Below are 20,704 nucleotides of genomic sequence, written 5' to 3'. Positions count from 1 at the left end.
GGCTGGAGAGGATGATACAGGAGTATCTCCAAATGAACATCGATGCCATGACTTTGCAAATGGAGCCTTGCTCATTTTGGGCTTCAAATCTTGAAAAATGGCCAGAGCTCTCCACTTACGCCTTGGAGATTTTGTCGTGTCCAGCTGCCAGCGTTGTCTCTGAACGTGTCTTCAGTGCTGCTGGGTGTGTGCTGACAGATAAGCGCACACGTCTGTCTAGTGACAATGTGGACAGACTAACGTTCATCAAAATGAACAAGTCATGGATCCACAAGGAATTTACTACCCCTGTGTCATCCTGGGGAGAGTAAATGCTTGTGGATTTGGAATGTGCTTGATGCAAATCAAAACATCCTGTTTGCAACTAGCGCACAAGTGCTGCCACTGATGGGGTGTCTGTGTGGCCCAATTTTTGGAAAAAGGGAGACTCCGCTTGGAGTAACCCTTGCTTGCTGTGTTTTTTAAAAATGATCCAAGATGAACAGAGCTGGGATCAGGAAAAACTTTGCTACCTACCCCAGTGTCATCCTGGGGACAGTTAATTATGGCGTATTTTTGAATGTGCTTGATGCAAATCAAAACATCCTGTTTGCAACTAGGGCACAAGTGCTGCTACTGATGGGGTGTCTATGTGGCCCAATTTTTGGAAAAAAGGGAGACTCCGCTTGGAGTAATCCTTGCTTGCTGTGTTTTTTAAAAATGATCCAAGATGAACATTGCTGGGATCAGGAAAGACTTTGCTACCTACCCCGGTGTCATCCTGGGGACGGTTAAGTATGGCGTATTTTTGAATGTGCTTGATGCAAATCCAGCTGTGAAGTGTACAACTGGGGCACAACTGCTGCCACTGAAGGGGTGGGTGTGTGTGTGGCCCAATTTTTGGAAAAAAGGGAGACTCCGCTTGGAGTAACCCTTGCTTACATTGTTTTTAAAAATGATCCAAGATGAACAGAGCTGGGATTAGGAGAGACTTTGCTACCTACCCCAGTGTCATCCTGGGGACAGTTAATTATGGCGTATTTTTGAATGTGCTTGATGCAAATCAAAACATCCTGTTTGCAACTAGGGCACAAGTGCTGCCACTGATTGGGTGGGTGTCTGTGTGGCCCAATTTTTGGAAAAAAGGGAGACTCCGCTTGGAGTAACCCTTGCTTGCTGTGTTTTTTAAAAGTGATCCAAGATGAACAGAGCTGGAATCAGGAAAGACTTTGCTACCTACCCCGGTGTCATCCTGGGGACGGTTAAGTATGGCGTATTTTTGAATGTGCTTGATGCAAATCCAGCTGTGAAGTGTACAACTGGGGCACAACTGCTGCCACTGAAGGGGTGGGTGTGTGTGGCCCAAATTTTGGAAAAAAGGGAGACTCCGCTTGGAGTAACCCTTGCTTACATTGTTTTTAAAAATGATCCAAGATGAACAGAGCTGGGATCAGGAAAGACTTTGCTACCTACCCCAGTGTCATCCTGGGGACAGTTAATTATGGCGTATTTTTGAATGTGCTTGATGCAAATCAAAACATCCTGTTTGCAACTAGGGCACAAGTGCTGCCACTGATGGGGTGTCTGTGTGGCCCAATTTTTGGAAAAAAGGGAGACTCCGCTTGGAGTAACCCTTGCTTGCTGTGTTTTTTAAAAATGATCCAAGATGAACAGAGCTGGGATCAGGAAAGACTTTGCTACCTACCCCTGTGTCATCCTGGGGATGGTTAAGTATGGTGTATTTTTGAATGTGCTTGATGCAAATCTAGCTGTGAAGTGTACAACTGGGGTACAACTGCTGCCACTGATGGGGTGTCTGTGTGGCCCAATTTTTGGAAAAAAGGGAGACTCCGCTTGAAGTCACCTTGCGGTGTTTTACATGATTTTAGAAGGGCGTCCCATGCCTATATCTGTGTCTCGTCCTCTTTTTCCTCGTTACGCTCTTTTGTTTTCGCATGAGAATTTGTTCTTGTCACTTTCCCATGTGTTTGTGTTGTGAGTTGTTTGTCACCTTTTGGACACCTTTGAGGGTGTTTTCTCAGTGTTTTTATGTGTTTGTGAATGCCTGCCATTGTTTCCTATGCGGTTTGAATTCGGTTCGTCGAACATTCGACGAACCGAACTCGAACGGGACCTCTGTTCGGCAAACCGACCAGGAGCCAAACCGCGACCAGTTCGCTTATCTCTAGACGGGACATGTTTTCAGTCCTCCAAGCGCGAATGTAGAAGAGTGAGGACATTCTTGGGATGTTGTTTAGATTACGGTGGAACTTCAAGGGTCTTTTGGGGGTTAATAAAAAGGGGAAAAAGGTTGCTGTATTTTATTTCAAATAAAGGATTTTTCTATGTCTGTGTTTATTTATTTTTACTTATAGTATTAGCGATGGGAGAGTCTCATGGTCCCCTACCCAGCACTAATTTTGGCTTGATAACAGTTCTGTGCTGTTTTGAACCCCTTATTACCCCGATTGCCACCGCACCAGGGCAATCGGAAAGAGCCAGGTAAAGCGCCGGGATTGTCACATCTAATTGATGTGACAATCCAGGGTGCCTGCAGGCTGCTATTTTAGGCTGGGGCAGCCCAATAACTATGGACCTACCCAGTCTGAGAATACCAGCCTCCAGATTTTTGCCATTATCATGACTGGGTATCAAAATTGAGAAAGACTACACACCATTTTTTAAAATTAGTTCTTTAATAATGTTTTTAAAAAAGCCGCATGTGATTCCTCTTATTTTCATACACAGCTAAGATATGCACACAGCTTAGGGCTTCAGCCTGTAGCCGTAGACTTTATCTGTGCTGGGTATCATAATATGTACCAATTGTTTTATTTATTTATTTTTATACTACAATACTGACCCTCAGACAGAGTCTGTGATTGGTTGAAGTCCCACTTTCACACAGGCTGGGGGCGTATCTGCCTGCAACCAATCACAGATGCCAGGAAAAAACGGTGGGTGGGTAAAGCAGTGCATATGGATGAGCAATGATGAGCGGCTCATGAAGTGAAGGAGAGGCCACTGAAGCAGTGTACATCCACGCCGGAGTCTTCGTAAGTATGAAGCACTTGCTTCATACTTATTTCCTGTATTTTTCCTTTGTTTTTTGTTTTTTTTAAATTTCCTGAGTAACGAATCTGGATCAATATCTGGAATCCTGAGCCCGGGTACCTTGGAAACTGCGCAAATCTGGACTTTTACAGTCCGGGTCCACCCATCACAAGCTATAATTCCTTATCATTATCATCATATCATTAAAATATTAAAACTTTGATTACATTACCAAGACTTGATGCAGGTCATAACAGCTTCATCCTTTCATTCGTTCTGCTGTCAGAGAACAAATCACCAGTAAAATAATGTCCATAAACTTTTAAATAGAGAGGTAAATAGCTGCTGAATATAATGGAGTGCATGGAGAGAATCAAGATTAAATGTCTGAGAGTGGAAAAACCATTAATAGAACCTGTATTCCTCTAGGTATCGGTATTTTTACCAAAAATATTTAAACTCTACATTTTTTTTATCAATTCACACATTTCAAACACTATTCCAACTTTAAGTAGTTGTAGCAAAAAACCCATACGACAGACAGTAAGTGCACATTAGGTGAAATAGTTCCTTCCCGACGCCACATAAGGAAATCAGACTACTTCCCTGGATCAACTAGAAATCACAGAATCTAGTGCAGATAACCAGTAATAATACATTTTTCAAGAAAGACATCCAGGCATCTTTTAAATTTTAGTAGTGAATCAACCATTACAACATTATGTGGCAGAGTTCCATAGTCTCACTGCTCTTACAGTAAAGAATCTGCATCTGTGATTATGATTAAACATTCTTTGCTCTAGACGTAGTGGATGCCCCTTGTCCCCGTTGCAGGCCTAAGTATAAAAAGATCATTTAAGAGAGCTCTGTACCGTCCCCTCATATATTTGTACATTCTAATAAGTTCGCCCCTAAGCCTTCATTTTTCCAAACTGAATAACCCCAAGTTTAATAACCTGTTTTGGTACAGAATTCCACTCATTCCTTTAATATGGTTCCTCTTCTCTGCACACACTTTAGTTCCGCTAAGTCCTTCATATATATTGGAGACCAAAATTGTACACAGCATTTTAAAGGGAACCTATCAGGTCCAATATACACCCAGAACCATGAGCAGTGCTGGGTGCATATTGCTAATCCCTGCCTAACCAACCCTGTAAACATTAGAATAGATAAAGAGATCATTAGAAAAAGTTTTTTTAAAGATCTTTTATCATATGCTAATGAGTGAGGGGACTAGACCCTGGTCGTTAGTTCCCCTGGATGTTCAGCCCCATTAGCATGTTAGTACACTCCTGTTTGCGTGCTAACATGCTAATGAATGTGCAGCCTCAGAGTATGATTTTTTTAGCACCCCATGGGACCTGCAGGGCATAACTCATCACCAGTTCAGTGGTTTTGTGGGGTTGCTGAGAATGGCCTGACCCGGCTCCGTGGCCCCACAGGCAAAGAGAGTCCAAGGGGGGATGGGGGTGGTTTGCTTTGCAGTGCCACCCGTGGTGCGCGGCCAGGGATTAACCGCCGCTGTGAGATGTTGTTCTCCTCCGGCGCTGATGTTACCGCAGGTCAGATAGTCCAGCACCCCACAGGTGTTGCGAGCCCTGGGGAAGATGGTGGTGATGAGGGAAGGGCCATTGATACGTAAGTGGGGGCCGTGGCAAGTCAGAGTTTCACACAAGGGCTGTGGTTTCAGGTGTTTTTTTTTACTCATAGTTCGTGTGCTGCACCTGCAGACTACCGGTCATCGCCGTGATGGGCCCCAGCCGATCCTGGATGAATCAGTGGTCACCACCGGTGTTGTGAAGCATGTGAGACCTTCCTCCTTGTGTCTTGTAGTGTGGATCCCTGTGACGTGAAGCTACTTGGGGAGCCCAATGTCCTTGACTTTAGTTGCTGTCCCGTACGCAGGCAGCACAAAACTTGTTATGGACCCAACCATGCCCTTGGCTCCTGTGTCTATCTGCTGCTGTTCCCCAGGACTTTTGGTGGTGGGCAATGGGACGTGAAATCCCCTTTCCCTGCAGATTTGTTAGAGTCCATGAAGGTTCCCCTAACCGAGGGCTCTAAACTCTGACTGGTGCCGGTCCCGAAGGGGCTGTCGGGGCTCACCCTCTGGCTACCGAGTTGCTCCTCTGTCTCACAGCTCCACTTGGTTATCTCCTGCTTCTTCCAGTCTGTCCTGTGCAAACTCAGTGCAGTGTCATGGCCCCTGGCCCTGGGACTATTTCCACCAGACCCCATCCCAAGGACCAGTCTGTTAAACACTGCTCTCCTGTTAACCGGGATAAGCATTACACCTTAAGACAGATGTAATACTCTATGGCGACTGAAGTCTCAGGGGCAATCTCACTCACCTCCCGGATGCCATCACATCCGATGCTGCATTTCGGCTCAGTGCAGATGACCCTGGAGTTTGGGTCATGCACACTACTTCAGTTTGAAGCCAGGACGCGTACACCCAGCTTCACAGTGCATATGATCGAAAATTCGGGGTCATGTGCACTGAGCCAAAATCCAGTGTCGGGCGGTGATGGCAGAAGAGAGGTGAGTGAGATCATCCTCTGACGCACCTCGTTCATTAGCATGTTAGTACGCCCCTGTGGGCGTACTAACATGCTAAGGGAACCGACTGGTCAGTTGAACTAACGCCCAGGGGACTAGTCCCCTCGCTCATTAGCAAACGATAAAAGATCTTTAGAAATAATTTTTCTAAAGATCCCTTTATCTAGGCTAGTGTATACAGGGACAATTAGGCAGGGATTAGTAATATGCACCCAGAACTGCTTGTGATTCTGGGTGCATATTAGACCTGACAGGTTCCCTTTAAGTGTGATCACACTAGTGACTTGTATAGTGGTAAAACTGCCCTTCTCATGAGCATATATGCCTCTTTTAGTGCATCCCATTATTTTCTTAGACTAGGTAGCAGCTGTCCACTAGTCAGTAAAGTTGAGTATGCCATCCATCCAAATTTTTTTCATGTGACTATGAGTGGGTCATTAAAAAATATGTACTAGGTATTAAGGCCCCTTTACACACTGAGACTTTCTAGCGATCCCAACCTGGCTGGGATCGCTACAAAATCTCTGGTGAGTCGCTGGTGAGCTGACAAACAGGCAGACCTGGAAAACGACGCAGCAGCGATGTGGAACTGCAGAACGACCTAGCTGGTCATTGGGGACGTGTTAAAGCAGCTATTTGAAAGGGAAGTTGCTAACAAAGTCGTTGTAATGGTGTCAAACACACCGATGCATGCTGCTCAGCGGGAAACAAAGGATCAAAAAATGGTCCTGAAAGATTTGTAGCGATCAGCAACCTCACAGCGGGGGCCAGGTCGCTGATGCGTTTCATACACTGCAATGTCGCTGGCGAGGTCACTATTACGTCACAAAACTGGTGCCGTTACAGCAATGTCATTAGCGATGTTGCAGTGTGTAAAGGGGCCTTTACTACTGGACAACCTTGGAAGGTTTTGCAAAACCTTAGCCTGACATTTTAAAATAATTAGCATCAGCAATAAAAATAATACATGGCCCCTTATAAATAGCTGTCAGCTGAACACTGATACGGCCAATTGTTATCTCTTCTGACACTTCCATGCACGGGGGCTCTCATTATTGAGCACTACTGTATTTTCTACAAGATAGCCAGTTTCAGAACAATAGAATTGACTGATTGAAATTGGACATGATAGCTCTTTCGTGTTGGGTTGCCCCTGTATTCATCAGATTGTTGTTGGCTGAGCACTCTGACATTGGCAGATTGGCTCTTTAAACATCTAATGTGTATAGGAGCCTTAATATTGTTACAGAAATTACAAAATTAACTAAAGTACTGTCACAAGTATGTTATGACCTGATATGACCTCGGGTCGACCTTGAATTAGAAGGTCAAAGCGTTTGGTTGATCGAAGATCCTCTTTAGTGTACGCTTGTTGTTTACCCTGAGTTGGAGCTTTTGTAATTCCATCCGGTGCTAAAGGGGTTAAAGTTCTTTTCTAAGCTGCTGTGATTAAGCAAGTAGTTATAATCTCAGCTGCAGCCACTCCCTTCTTCTGCTCTAAATATCTACTCATTACTACTTCCTATGCCGGCTATAGTTGATTCTAAGCTGACCTAAGAAAGAGTTGTTTTTGAAAAAACAGTGGTGATCTTTACAGCATATACAGTGGAATCTCTCTCTGCTAAAGAATTGGAATTCTTTAATGAATGTTTCCTTTGTTTGTTCCCTTTCTTTGTGTTGTCTTTATAATAAAAGTAAGACTGGTGTCTTGCTGACTTCACTAGACAGGGGTAGTCCAAGGTCATCCAGGGTCTAGGTAAGTGGTCACAAACGGAGAGAAGGACACATCTAGAGACATTAGGGAGTATAGGGATCAGCCACAAGTGAGTTCAAGTGGTGACTAGTGATGAGTGAGTACCAGAAAGCTCAGGTGCTCGAGGCTCAGGCCGAGCATCCCAAGATACTCGTGTACTCGGCCTGGGCACCAAGCCCGATGTTATCCTAAGGGAGACACGAGTATTTTTATGAAATGACCCCCCGGCAGCATGTAGAAATCCTAAAAATGTCACAAAAGTCTCAGAAGAGTGCTCAAATGACATGGCAACAGCATGGTGAAGACCCCTTGAAGCATTTATCACTCAAAAGTCACAGCTGTGAACAATTTTATCTGAGTTTTACGCCATTTTTACGGACTTGCCAGAAAACCTTCCAAAATGACACCAAAATGAATTTTCAGGACGTAAATGTTAAGTGCACATACCCAATAGTGAGATAGAGCTGGTGTATGTTACTTTTTGAGATTACATGAAAGATTTTACGTGAAAACATTGTGTGGCACTCCGATGTCCCTGAGAAGAGACGTACATGAAGGCCTCTTGAGTCTAATGTGCCCATTTTGAGGAAGTGAGTCTTTGTAGTATTTTCCTTTGCCAGGGCACTCCAAAATTGTGAGGTTCACCAATGCCCCTGCATACAGACGTGCATGATGGCCTGTAAACCTGAAGTGCCCATTGTAAGGAAGTGGGTCTATTTTAGTATAGCCCTTTGGCAGGGCAGCCAAAAATTGGGAGGCTCCACATTGTCCCTGGATAGAGACGTGCATGATGACCTTTAAAACTAAAGTGCCCATTGTAAGGAAGTGGGTCTATTGTAGTATAGCCCTTTGGCAGGGCAGCCAAAAATTGGGAGGCTCCACATTGTCCCAGGATAGAGACGTGCATGAGGGCCTGTAAACCAGAAGTGCCCATTGTAAGGAAGTGGGTCTATTTTAGTATAGCCCTTTGGCAGGGCAGCCAAAAATTGGGAGGCTCCACATTGTCCCTGGATAGAGACGTGCATGATGGCCTGTAAACCAGAAGTGCCCATTGTAAGGAAGTGGGTCTATTGTAGTATAGCCCTTTGGCAGGGCCGCAAAAAATTGGGAGGCTCCACATTGTCCCTGGATAGAGACGTGCATGAGGGCCTGTAAACCTGAAGTGCCCATTGTAAGGAAGTGGGTCTATTTTAGTATAGCCCTTTGGCAGGGCAGCCAAAAATTGGGAGGCTCCACATTGTCCCTGGATAGAGACGTGCATGATGGCCTGTAAACCAGAAGTGCCCATTGTAAGGAAGTGGGTATATTGTAGTATAGCCCTTTGGAAGGGCAGCCAAAAATTGGGAGGCTCCACATTGTCCCTGGATAGAGACGTGCATGAGGGCCTGTAAACCAGAAGTGCCCATTGTAAGGAAGTAGGTCTATTTTAGTATAGCCCTTTGGCAGGGCAGCCAAAAATTGGGAGGCTCCACATTGTCCCTGGATAGAGACGTGCATGAGGGCCTGTAAACCTGAAGTGCCCATTGTAAGGAAGTGGGTTTATTTTAGTATAGCCCTTTGGCAGGGCAGCCAAAAATTGGGAGGCTCTACATTGTCACTGGATAGAGACGTGCATGAGGGCCTCAAAACATTGTTCCCATTGCAAAGGAGTGGGTCTCCTGTCATTGTAATGTCCTTTCTGAAAGAATGGGCGAAAAAATTTACCACCGGGGGTATACCTGAAACAACGGCCTAACTATTGTAACGGTCATCATGGTGGCGCATGAGGAGAAGGAGGAGCAGTCCAGCGATTATCCAAAGTCCAGAAGTGTGTACCCATGGGTGAGTGGAGGTACATGGTAAATTCCCGTTATAAATTTTAATTCCGCTATCATTTGCTGGTGGTGTGGTGAAGTCTGGCCCAATCCAACCCTTGTTCATCTTGATCGGAGTCAGCCTGTCAGCATTTTCAGTTGACAGGCGGGTGCGTTTATCTGTAATGATTCCACCTGCGGCACTAAAAACACGCTCTGAGAAAACGCTAGCGGCAGGGCAGGCCAGGACTTCCAAGGCATAGAGAGCCAATTCATGCCACGTGTCAAGCTTGGATACCCAATAATTGTAAGGCACAGAGGAATGTCGGAGTACAGTTGTTCGATCTGCAAGGTACTCCTTGAGCATCTGGGCAAACTTAGGATTTCTTGTGGCACTACCCCACACCTCAGGGGCTGTGGTATGTGAGGGGCTGAGAAAACTGTCCCACATCTTAAAGACTGTTCCACTACCTCTAGCGGATTGGACTTGTGCCCCTCTCGGCTGTACGCCTTGTTTGTCCACTGTTTCCTGACCTATGACGCTAGCATTTTGTGAGGGGAATGCTTTGCCTACTTCCGTGACTATGGCTTTCCGGAACTGCTGCATTTTGGCTGACCTCTCCGCCTCAGGAATAAGAGACATAAAGTTCTCCTTGTAGCGTGGGTCTAACAGTGTTACCAACCAGTAATGATTGTCGGCCAAGATGTTCTTAACGTGAGGGTCACGAGACACACAGCTTACCATAAAGTCAGCCATGTGGGCCAGACTCTTAACAGCCATCACTTCAGTATCCTGACCAACACGATGACTGAACATGCTGTCCTCCTCCTCCTCCTCCTCATCTAACCTGTCCTCTGGCCAGCCCCGCTGAACCGAGGATATGACTGGTGTGCATGTCATATCCTCAATTTGGCCGGAGAGTTGCTCCATGTCTTCATCCTCCTCCTCGTCATAGTCCTCCACTGCACGTTGTGATGAGACCAGGCTGGGTTGTGTGTTATCACCCACACCCACTACTGTTTCTTGCTCCAACTCATCGCGCTCCGCCTGCAATGCATCATGTTTAGTTTTGAGCAGAGACCATTTTAGAAGGCAGAGAAGCGGTATGGTGACACTAATAATGGCGTCATCGCCGCTCACCATCTTGGTGGAGTCCTCAAAGTTTTGGAGGATGGTACATAGGTCGGACATCCATCTCCACTCCTCAGGTGTTATGTGTGAAGTTTGACCCATTTCCCAATGGCTTAGGTGATGCAGGTACTCAACAACTTCCCTCTTCTGCTCACATATCCTGACCAACATGTGCAGAGTTGAATTCCAATGCGTGGGGAAATCACACACCAGTCTGTGAGCCGGAAGATGCCAACGACGCTGAAAGCCGGCAAGGCCGGCTGAAGCAGTAGGTGACTTTCAAAAATGTGCAGGCAGGCGGCGAACTTTTACCAGCAGATCAGACAGCTCTTGGTATGACTTTAGAAACCGCTGAACCACGAGGTTGAGCACATGGGCCACGCATGGAACATGTGTCAGCTGGCCTCGACTCAAAGCCGCCACCAGGTTCCGGCTATTGTCACACACGACCTTTCCTGGCTTTAGGTTCAGAGGTGTGAGCCAGTGATCTGCCTGCTGTTTCAGAGCTGTCCACATCTCTTCTGCATTGTGGGGTTTGTCACCTATGCAGATTAGCTTCAGCACAGCCTGTTGCCACTTCGCCGAGGCAGTGCTGCAGTGCTTCCAGCTTGGGACTGGTGTGGAGGGTAAAGTGGATGAGGATGTGCAGGTGGAGGAGGAGGCTGAGGAGCATGACATTCCGGAGCTGTAGAGTGTGGGTGAAACCCTGACTGAGGTAGGGCCTGCAAACCTTGGTGTGGGAAGGACGTGTTCCGTCCCTCGCTCAGACTGGGTCCCAGCTTCCACAATATTAACCCAGTGTGCCGTCAATGAGATGTAGTGGCCTTGCCCACAAGCACTTGTCCACGTGTCTGTGGTTAGGTGGCACGTGTGATGTTTTGTGACACGTGGTTATGCAATGCGGGGACGGCACACCAGGAGAAATAGTGGCGGCTGGGGACCAAGTAACGTGGGACAGCTGCCGCTATCAGGTCGCAGAATGCTTCTGTCTCCACCAGCCTAAAAGGCAACATTTCCAGCGCAAGCAGTCGCAAAATGTTAGCATTTAGAACTGTGGCATGTGGGACGTTGGCAGAGTATTTGCGCCTGCGTTCAAAGGTTTGCTGAATGGATAACTGAAAGCTGCGCTGGGACAAGGACGTGCTTGATGATGGTGTTATTTCTGCGTGGGCAACTGCAGGTGCAGGGCTGGAGGAGGCTTGTTCGCGGGCATCATGGACAGGGGATTGGCTCGCATGCACAACAAGCGAAGACGTAGCAGTGACATCAGCAAGCACTGCTCCTCGACTCTGTTGTACATCCCACAAAGTCGGGTGCTTGGATGACATGTGCCTGATCATGCTGGTGGTGGTCAGGCTGCTAGTTTTGGTACCCCTGCTGATGCTGGCATGGCAGGTGTTGCAAATGGCCTTTTTTAATCATCTGGAGCCAACTTAAAAAACTGCCAGACTCGGGAAGACCTAACATTTGTACAGGCACCTTGTGTCGTGTTGTTGTTCCGGGGAACGGTTGCCTGACGTCTGCCTGGGGCCACCACCCTGCTTCTTACTGCCTGTTGGGATGCTACGCCTCCCTCCCCCTGTGCACTGCTGTCTTCTCTCTGCATATCCTCCTGCCAGGTTGGGTCAGTTACTGGATCATCCACCACGTCGTCTTCCTCTTCTGCACCCTGCTCCTCCTCCTGACTTCCTGACAATTGTGTCTCATCATCATCCACCCCTTGTTGAGACACGTTGCCAACTTCGTGAGAACGTGGCTGCTCAAATATTTGGGCATCTGTACATACTATCTCCTCATGACCCACTTCAACAGGAACTGGCAAGAGGCCAGAATGTGCGAATGGAAAGGTGAACAGCTCTTCCGAGTGTCCAAGTGTGGGATCAGTAATGTCCGTGGACATGTACTCGGCCTGGTGGTAGGAAGGAGGATCAGGTTCTGAAATGTGCGGTGCAGTATCACGGCTACTGACACTTGACCGTGTGGAAGACAGAGTGTTAGTGGTGGTGCCAATCTGACTGGAAGCATTATCCGCTATCCAACTAACAACCTGTTGACACTGGTCTTGGTTTAAGAGCGGTGTACTGCTTTGGTCCCCAAGAATTTTGGACAGGACGTGCGAGCGAGTAGATGTGGCCCTTTGTTGTGGCGAAATTAGAGCTTGCACACGACCTCGGCCTCTGCCTGCACCACTATCACGTCCACTTCCTTGTTTGTTGCCAACGCCCTTGCGCATTTTGCAATGCTGTGCTGACATGTATTATTCACTAGACTTGTGCGTTATATCCTAGTTTGTGCAAAACGCACACAATGCACCTGTACGCTGCCACCGACTGCCACACACGTGCGTTTTTTAAATGCAAGCACGGACGCACTAAGAACCTAACAGGTTTTTAGGAGCGAAAATTACTGAGAAGCTTGACACTATCAGACACTGCTGAAGTGTATTATTCACTAGACTTGTGCGTTATGTACTAGTTTGTGAAAAACGCACACAAGTGCACCTGTACGCTGCCACCGACTGCCACACATGTGCAGTTTTTAAATACAAGCACGGACGCAATAAGAACCTAACAGGTTTTTAGGAGCAACAATTACTGAGAAGTCTGACACTATCAGGACTGTTTTAGACTGTGTACACCAGCCCCAGATATGATGAAGGCTGGTATACGGTCACCACTAGGAATGACTATATACCCTGCCTGCCTGCCTGTATACAGCAACAATAGTCCTGAGAAGGACTCTTCTGGTCACTAGCCTGTATTCCGACCTGGCTATACCCTGCCTGTATACAGCAACAATAGTCCTGAGAAGGACTCTGCTCCTGTACTCCGACCGGGCTATACCCTGCCTGCCTGTATACAACTACAATAGTCCTAAGAAGGACTTCTGGTCACACTGTTTGCAGCCCTGCTACGGAAATAACTATAAAGGGCTGCAAGTCTTTCCCAGAAGCAGCAACACTTTCCCTGCACTGACTGGATGGCTGTGTGCAGAGCACAGAGCGCCCGCCGGTATAAACACTCAGTCACGCTGTGCGGGCCGGCCAATGACTGCAATTCCACAACTAACAGGGCTGTGGCATTGCAGTGGTCTGCCAGCCAATCCCTGCATGAGGGCTGGCTCTCAAAAGAGCGCCAACATGCAGGGATGAAGACCACGAGTACAGCACGAGTATCGCGAGATTACTCGGTACCTGCCGAGTAGCCCGAGTACAGTGATACTCGTGCGAGTACTGAGTAGTGACAAGCGTACTCGCTCATCACTACTGGTGACCCATCTCCCTATCATCAGGGCCTTTCTTTACATCTTCCTTGATGTACCACCCTGCTGGTGCCACACGCTGAGTGGCCCTTTATCATGACAATTCTAGACAATTGAGTAGTCACCTGTTTTAAATTACCTCTGCCCTCCAAAAGGAAATTAAGTGGGTATTGACTTTATTTCATACATAATTACCTAATTTATCCACCCCACTTTTGTTTTTTCTTTGAAGGGCTGTAGATATCAAATCACAGCTGTTGTCTTGACAGTGGTGGGGCAAGGGCAATAGTAGATAAGTACTTCTCACTTACTGTTATTTTAAAGCATAAGGCATGATTTCTGTTGAAAATCCTACTATTTAGTACATTTAAGACTCATTTAGTCTTTTTCATTGCAATTTATGCATGTTTCCTAAGATAGAATAACTTGTGAGTATGCAAGGATGTGTAAGAATGATCCCTGACAAAACAAGTAAGAGATTTTGCTAATTAGGTAATTCACTGCACATTTTACTAATTACTGTTGGCAATTTGAAAAGAGGGATTTCAGAGAGATACAAAGGGGCAATAAAAAAAATTCCATTGCTTGCTAATCCTAAATTACGTTATTGTTTACTCTGAAGGTACCATGTGTTTCAAAGTTATGGCAACTCTAGTTTATAACTTTTATTATATAACCTGAGAATATACAAAGTTATATATGCTCTCTAAAAAAGAATGACAGCTTTAGGATCAAATGAAAAAGAAAACATTATCTGCACCATGGGAAAATTTTGCATATTTATCACCTATCTGTATTCCATGGCATCTTTCCTATAGATCCAACACTAATGACTTTAAAGCCCGAGAAGAGGGAATATGGCTTAGACATGTCACATTATATTTTAAAAAGACCATACAGGATAAATAATTATTGCTTTAGTTGCTGTATAATAAGTCTTGAACATAGAAATGAAACGTCCTTGGAATATAAAATGAATAAGTGATGTCTTCAAGTGGGACTATTAATTTACTTCATATGTTTTCTCTGCATTCAGAGATATTAGTCAGTGGTAAAAAATGGATAAGCCCTCTCCCAAAGTGACCTACAGTAATGCACTACACCTCAATTATGTGGTTATATTGTGCCTATGTGATGAACAGTAGGAGAGCACAGTGAAAATGGTCTCTAAAGAAATGACTATATGTTAGTTTATTTTCTATTAGGGCTCGAATATCTTGTAACTCATACTGTTTCAATAAGATAATATCTAATATATAAAGCTGAGTGTATGTGTGTGTGTATGTGTGTGTGTGTCTGTGAGTGTATGTGTGTGTGTTTGTGTGCATGTATTTGTGTGTGTGTGTGTTTGTGTTCATGTGGGTGTGTGTATGCGTGTCCACTAAAGGAATCTGCACCGTCACATTTGCAATTGCAAAATATTGCACAACAGCCTCATTTGATTCAGGGAACGTCATAGACTGTGTTTTGAGGGGAAATTTCCCCCCTGCGCTTTACAGTTATTCACACAAAAAAATGCTTACTTACTGTTTGGATGTGTGAGCTAATATATACTGCCTCGGATGTTTTGACAGTTAGCCTGGATACTTGTCAGGTGACATATATCAACCAGTCATAGCTCTACTTCTATTTTTCTACAGGTCATTAATAGGAGCTCTGATTGGTTGCCATAGGCAATGAAGGACATTTTTAGTATTAGACAGCTTAAGTGTGAGTTAATATGATGTTGATACTGCTGCTCAGCCATTGCTGTTGTAGAAGCTGATATTAGTCACATGAACTTACTTGTATACTAATTGTATTGATTTAGATTCTATCAATTACAGACAATAATGTCCTGTAAGAAATTAATTTGATTGGACGATTGTTGTCAAACGCTGAGAGAAAAGCTGTATTATGACTCAATCACCAATCTGAAGAAAGGGAGGCAAAGCTGACAGACATGAGAACAAGAGCTGCTTCCTCAAGGGCCACTGAAACATCTCAGCAAAGAGTAGAATGACTTACCAGTATGAGAATCAGAGTTTTTTCCACACAGGAAAATATTGCAAATTGGAAACACTCCGCCTTTTTCTTCCAGTTAGACATCAGCTATTAGTATAATCCAATAGTTACCATAGGAAAAATGGATGTGCTCTGCCTGTATTGAAATGTCCTGAGGTGGAAAGATGAACCGCCAAGTTTATGCTTTGCAAATGGCAAGGTAAAACTTCTTCCTCTCCTATCACCACCTGATCCCCTGAAGTCTCTGATGACAGGCAACACTGCAACATCAAAGCATTTCTGGGACAACATCGGAAAATACAACTCCTGCTTCCAAATTACATAATTTGGTTCAAAGAGAGAAATTTTTACAACTGGATTTATGCCCACATTTAAAGTTCAAGGACAGGTTTATCACTCAATTGGGTCACTGCTTCCGGTACAAGAAAAAGAATCTCAATTTCTTCAACTCTTCTTCATGGGAAATGTTGAAGTAGAGGCTCAGCAGAGATGCTCTTTAGTTCTAAACACTCAACTTGATATTGTCACTAACTTGAATCAGTTCTTTCACTGAAATAATCCATATGTTCAACTGTTCAAGATTGCACTTGAATACATGGTAAATGATGATTACAAAGTTATAATCAGAGCTGAAAAAACAGCTCAATATGAGTATCAGCGGTGTTTCAATGCCCCCACATTTTATGAGGAAGCTATCTTGATTGTTGGTAATGAGTTTCAAACCTGAGATATTGTGTTTCAGAAAAGGAACAATGGTTTACAAAGGGTGGCAGAAACTCAGAGATCTTATCATGCACTGCAATATCTAATTATCATTTATAAGGAACAAGGTGGCTATCACTTTGAAATACCTCAGACAGATCCTGCAACAGGCAACCCTTCAGGGAAAAAAGAGTCAGCCATGGACTTCTTTGGTTAAAGGATCATAACAAGAAATGCTGAGGAAAATCAAATCCACAAATGCAGACACCTCTTCCAATTAATTCATCGTTGACATGTATGCAAAGATCGAGAGTCTTGTGTATATCCGACTACATCAAAAGAAGCTCACAGCCGAGGAATACATTTGCCTTAGAGATGCTGTGGAAAATGATGATCTAAACGAGTTGGGTAAAATGGTCATCAATTGTCACTGGAAGCCTACAAGACATACATGAGTGCATGCAGGACGCAATAATTTAGGTCAGAAAGTATGGCCGTCCAGATCTTTTTTATTACCTTCACTTGCAATCCTGATTGGTAGAAATTCAGAGGACATCTGTTACCAGGTCATAAAACTGTGAATCACCATGACATAATTTCTTGAGTTTTCAAAAGAAATCTCGCAAAAGTGATTTATCTGATCACTAAAGCACACATTCATGGTGAAACACTGTGCTGGATGTATTCATTCGAATGGCGAAAAATAGGCCTTCATCATGCCCATATCTTGATTAGGCTTAAACAAGAAATACAGGCCACCGAAATTGACAATATAATCAGTGCCAAATTGCCAGACTCTGACACTAACCCATTGCTGTTTGACACCATTACAAGGAACATGAGGCATGGTCCTTGTGGGAATCTCACCAAAAATCCTCTTTGCGTGGCTTATGGCAGGTGTTTAAAGAATTACTCACGAAACCTTGTCCAAGAAACACAAGCAGGACAAGATAGATATCCTGTCTACCGAAGACAAAAACTAATGCAGTGTGGTTTAAAAGAGAAGCTAAAAATGTGGATTGAAACATCAATCCAAGAGATAGAAATTGACAACAATTGGGTGGTGTCATGTAACATTTTCCAAGCTCACATCAAACTTATTTTTTTTTCCACTCTGTGAAATCAATCAAGTACATATGCAAATATGTCCACAAAGGAAGTGATCAAGTAGTTTTTGAACTCCAGAAAAATGGACTGAATATTGATGAAATGCAGGCATTCCAGATGGACAGGTACATTAGCAGAAATTAAGCTGTTTGGAGAATACTAGAGTTCCCTATTCATGAGCGCTACACACCAGTTGTGCATATCAGTGTTCACTTGGAAAATTGACAGAGAATTTACTTTGGCCTGGCAAACCTGTGGCAGCAGCTTCTAACAACACCTAAGACCACCATCTTGGCATTTTTTGAATTGTGTCAACAATATCCATTTACAAAAACAATTCTCTACTGTGATGTACCAAAGTGCTACACTTGGAATGTATTCAGAAAAACACTGGAACAGAGCAAACAGGGGCTTGATGTTGAAGGCCTTCCAGGGGTCAAAGCAAAAGGTTGTCTTGGTCGCGTCTACACAGTTCATCCATGCTTCTACCTGCGCATGTTACTTCATGTTATCTGGAGCCCAACATTATTTTCGGACCTGAAGGCCATGTGCTCACTAGAAATGACTTTTTCTTAAGGAAAAACTGGACCCTCTGAAAGAATCTCGCACCTGCGGTAAAAAAACGCACCAAAACCGCAATGAAATCTGCATGCGATTTTGCTGTGGTTTGGTGCAGTTTTAGTGCAGTTTTGTCGTGGTTTTTTCACAGGTTGGTCCCTGGGATTTTTACCAATAATTAATGGCAAAACCGCAGGGACCTTCATAAAAGAAGTGACATGCACATTAATTCCGCAGTGGAAATTCCGCGGGTAAATCCGCAGGTATAAAAAATGCAGTGCGCACACAGCATTTTTTTATACCCATAGGTTTTGCTGTGGAATGACTGCACAAATGTTAGAAACATTTTCTGCAGCAAATTCATGGTAAAATCCACAGCGTGTGCACATAGCCGAAGACTGATGGAGGCCATGTCTGTGAAACACTTAGGGAATCTTGCCAAAGACAAGGACTTCTGGAACATGATGGCTACTGTGACATGACTGTCAGTGAAGGAGCAGCCCCCAAACGCCAAATTGATTAAGACACCTCTTTGCTATTCTATTAAAAACCTGTAAAATTTCAAATCTCGTTCAGATTTGGGCAACTGATCTCACTGAGGATATTCCCATGCAGGTTATACATGAAAATTCTCAGCAACTTTTCAACTTCTCTGAAAACATTTTCAACAAAGCCTTAATTCTGTTTGAAGACCAGAGTATGGCGTTTGGCAATGTTCTGAAAATCTGCTTGGCCTACTCCAACAAGAAATCAGGACGTTAACCAAATGTGAAGGGAGATTTTCATAGAAATAAACTACAACATTAATTAATTCACAGCATTTGTATTTCACAAAAAGCCACTGTATGTACCAGACCAAAGAGATGCCTAAAACCAAACTTTAAGTTTCACATTTTTAATCAACTTGCTCATAGTGAAATTTCAGAAACAACAAAAGTGGCATCTTTTGGAACTGCAGCTAAACCTTTAACTGGTGGAAGGACAGCACATTTGACTTTAAAGCTACCACTTAACCTTTCTCACAGTAACAGCCCAGTGTGTAATATTGCCAAGGGATCAGGATAGGCCAAACTGCTTCAAAAGTGCAGTGACATCATTTGGGATGAATAAATATTATTATTATTATTATTATTATTATTATTATTATTATTATTATTATTATTATTATTATTATTAATAATAATAATATTGTCACACAAGAGACTTCTGAAAGCAGTGGACAGACTACTATAAGACTTGCTTTGAAATAATTCTATCATGAAAGGTTTAAGTGTTTTTTTGGCAGGTGACTTTTGTCAAGCACTAACCATTAATCCAAGATCAACCCCTGCAAATAAACGCAATGCCTGCCTCAAAGCATTGTAGTTTATGAGACAAATAAAGAAAATGTTGATTAACACAAACACGAGAGTCCACATCACAGCCGATGTTTTGCTGGAGTATTCTCGAGCCAGCTGCTAACTATTGCAGATTTCAAGGAATCAGTAAACTCAACCGCTAGACAGATCATGCTTCCAAGTAACTTTTGCTACATCATGACATTTATTGAGGCGCTACATGGAAAGGTTTTTCATAACATTCAACAGAACTTCAGAAAGTCTGTTTAGCTGTGTGAAAGGGCAATTCTAGCTCCAAAAAATGATAGCGTCAACTAGATCAATATTCAAATGCTAAGTCTCCTTCCTGGTATGTGCAAGACCTACAAGTCAGTGTATACCGTGACAGACCCTGCTCAAGCATTATTCTATCCAACCAAGTTACTCAACTCCTTGGAAAACAAGGACTTCCTCCACATAACCTCTTTCTAAAACCTGGAGCACCTATTCTGCTATTGAGAAATTTAGATCCTCCCAAGCTTTGTAATAGAACAAGACTCTTGATTAACCCCTTAACAACCACGGTCCGTACTGCTACATCTAAGCCATCAAGGTGTACTCACCTGCGGCTGCTGGGGGCAGCCAATGGTGATTACCGCACATGTCTGCATATTTGTACAACAGACATGTGTATCTCACCCTGTCGAAATGTCACAGCATAATTTAAATGCCCACCGTGGCAAACGTGTACTTACCCAGCGCCATTGCTGGCGCTGTGATGTGATCACTGTGAGCTTATGGTTGCCATGGTAGCACAGGGTCATGTGATGATTTCTGTACCTCACATGACTCATTCCTGTAACAGCCGGCTGAGCGCTGCATCTTACAAGACATGAGCATTTCTGGTGATCATCACAGCTGTGTAGCTGTGATCAACAGAAATGAATGAGCTATCAAATTTCTGTGCTTCATAGTCCCCTAGGGAGACTAATAAAATAAAAAAGTGTACAAAAAGTTTTAAAAAATTTAAAAAAATTAAACACCAAAAGTTTAAATCACCCCCCGTAAATGGTGTAGTGGTAAAAAAATTCCAAGCGCCGAAATTACATTTTTGGATCACTGCAAATTTTGAGCTCAATGCAATAGCAGGTGATCACAAATTAGCATCTGTGCAAAAATAGTAGCATTAAAAATGTCACTGCGAGACAAAAAATAAGCCATCACTGAGTCATAAATCCGGAAAAATGAGAACGCTATGAGTCGTGGGAAATGGCACAAAAAGTGAGCCACTTTTTTTGGACAAACTTCTGATTTTTTTTAACCCTTTAGATAAAAGTAAACCCATACATGTTGTGTTTCTACAAACTCATACCAACCTGAGGCCTCACAATGACATATCAGTTTTTCCATATAGTGAACATGGTGAGTAAAATGTCCAAAAAATAATCATACAATCGTATGATTGCACCTCTTTTGCCATTTT

Source organism: Anomaloglossus baeobatrachus, chromosome 6 (assembly GCF_048569485.1).
Source record: "Anomaloglossus baeobatrachus isolate aAnoBae1 chromosome 6, aAnoBae1.hap1, whole genome shotgun sequence".
Taxonomy (NCBI): Eukaryota; Metazoa; Chordata; class Amphibia; order Anura; family Aromobatidae; genus Anomaloglossus; species Anomaloglossus baeobatrachus.
Note: the sequence above shows the minus strand (reverse complement) of the source record.